Source organism: Arachis ipaensis, chromosome B05, assembly GCF_000816755.2.
Source record: "Arachis ipaensis cultivar K30076 chromosome B05, Araip1.1, whole genome shotgun sequence".
Taxonomy (NCBI): Eukaryota; Viridiplantae; Streptophyta; class Magnoliopsida; order Fabales; family Fabaceae; genus Arachis; species Arachis ipaensis.
This window is the reverse complement of record NC_029789.2, coordinates 1557332-1558199: the sequence shown is the minus strand read 5'-3', so window position 1 is coordinate 1558199 and position 868 is coordinate 1557332.

Here is an 868-nt window from a genome sequence, read left to right as displayed (position 1 = left end):
AAATTTTAAATTTTTTATTGACTTTGAATTTTAAATCTTTTTAATTAAATTTAAATTTTTAGATTTTAAAGAATTTTAGATATTTTTTATATTTTTTTCTACGCACATTCCCAAACTACCCCTCCCACTACTGCCTTTCCATGCAAATTACGGCCGATACGTGTTCACACACGCATTCTATCTCATTCCTCACTGTTGGCTTCGGCTACATACACCTTTTAAATGGACGATAATGCCCATGAAAAGCCAATTGTTTTACCATATTCTTCCTTATTCTATGCCCACCCCTCCATACTCCAAAATAATAATTGTGATATTTCATATTCTCCAACTCCTCCTCCTTTAATTTGGTCGAACTTTTGAGCCTGAGTTGTCCAATATTCATCTCATCACAGTCACAAGCTTGGTATCTAAATATCTAATGAATATTATTCTCTAGTTCCCAATTCACGAAAGAAATATACCCATATCAATTGGTTTTCTTTTTATCATAATATAATTGACTTTATATATATTTGTAATAATAACTAATAATGATAATGATGTTACAATATGTTTCTTAATTTTAATCAAATTCTATATCTACACAAGTGACGATCGACCTTGAGGAAAAACAACTCATTGGCTCATAGTTTGACAAATCATGCATTAGAAACCTTAGGTGGCAAGATATAATAATCTTACTTATTATCTTAATCTTAATTATTAAGAAAGATGAGAGGCCACGACACTTTGTAGTACACGTGTGAAGTAAACTGGGGCCCACAACCGCCCTCCACTAGAGATTCTTCTTTTAATTTGTTAGAAAGTTCAATAATTATTTTCTCAAATAAATATTAAAAATAATTTTAATTCATTTATAATACAA